This window comes from Camellia sinensis, chromosome 3 (genome assembly GCF_055761805.1).
Source record: "Camellia sinensis isolate YWXY chromosome 3, ASM5576180v1, whole genome shotgun sequence".
Lineage (NCBI taxonomy): Eukaryota > Viridiplantae > Streptophyta > Magnoliopsida > Ericales > Theaceae > Camellia > Camellia sinensis.
The window spans coordinates 184,730,198-184,731,650 of NC_138963.1; the positions used below are offsets into that span (position 1 = coordinate 184,730,198).

Below are 1,453 nucleotides of genomic sequence, written 5' to 3' on the forward strand. Positions count from 1 at the left end.
TTTAGCAATAGCTTTTCTTCTCTTTTTTTTTAACAGTAGGCTGTTTACACACCTGGTGGCAACTAAGTCCCAAACTCTTTTTTGTTTTATAAAGTGTCTATTTACTTCAATGCGCTTCTTGACTTTATGCTGTTTTGGATTGTGATTAGTGTTAGTTTCATTGTTATAATATAGTCCTTAGTGTATTATTTGAGTTAAATATAGAATATTTTGCTTCATCAAATTAAGTATATACGATTACACTATTTTTGGAAATCCATTGATACAGAGAGGGAAATCCATTGAAATTCATTAATCTTGGTTTATGCTTATAAGGTGTAAATAATGAGAGGGACTAAGGTGTTTTGGTGTGGAAATCCACTTAATATATGAGGTGGAAATTATATGAGGTGGACTAAGGTGTTTAATTATAAGGTGGAAATCCATTTATGCTTATAAGGTGTAAATAATGGGATTAATCTAATGTGTTTGCTCTGTTGTCTGAGGAGGGAATTGCCAAGGGAATTCGTAGAGTAACTGCTGTTACAACACTGTGCTTCTAAGGCCTTGGAACTAGCATTGTCATTTGAAGTAAATGAGGCATCAAAAACAAAAGGAAGCTCGCTGGAACAGGTTGTCACTTCTTTTTATTATTTTTACCAGATTCAGATACAATGTCTCTTTCTGTGAATTAATAAATGATAAATTGAACTGCTTTTTCAAATTCATTATTCATGTTTGACCGTGGCTTTTTGTGCGATAGTTTGAGTTACGTTTTCTTCTTCCTGAAGCAAGGGTGTTGCTTAATTCATTATTCATGTGTGACCCTGCCTTCCTCCACCACCTTTTCTACCATTTTTAACTTGCATTAATCTCTTTTTTGCCAGGTCTAAAATAGTTCTGCACCTGGATTTTGACTTCTTATTGTTTATAAGCTTGGTGACTGTTGAAGGGATTGTGGTGGGAGGGATGGTACTTTGAAATGTAAATAGAATTTGTTTGTAAGTGTGGATTGTAAAGTACAAAGTTTCACTTTTAAGAATATGATTCATTGAATGTTGGTCATTTGCATGCGCCATATGTTGACAAATGTGATTTTTGATTCATGATTTTAACTAAATATGCAACTGCTCCCTAAACTTCTACTTTAGCCTAATTTTATTTTTTGGTTAGCTATTTCCTAAAATACATCTTTTTGTTGTTGTTGGGAGTGCTTTTTCATTTAGTAGATCCTGAACCGTGCAGGCACTAAAGCAGCTACCTTGAGGAAAGATCGAATTAGCCACAAAATTTGGTATTGCCAAAATTGAACCTACCCAAATTGTGGTGAAAGGCACCCCTGAATATGTTCGCTCCTGTTGCGAGGCGAACCTGAGGTGCCTTGGTGTGGACTACATTGATCTCTACTATGTACACCGGATTGACACATCAGTACCTATAGAGGAAACCGTATGTGTCTTGGTTCTTCTTTTCG

General features: G+C 35.3%; 1 long non-coding RNA gene across 1 annotated transcript; it reads left to right on the forward strand.

Moving 5' to 3' along the window:
• The first annotated feature begins 228 nt into the window (after positions 1-228).
• On the forward strand, positions 229-1,453 carry LOC145822986 (uncharacterized). The gene is made up of 3 exons (XR_014364957.1): positions 229-612; positions 867-980; positions 1,225-1,453. It is a non-coding gene; the product is annotated as an uncharacterized LOC145822986 (long non-coding RNA).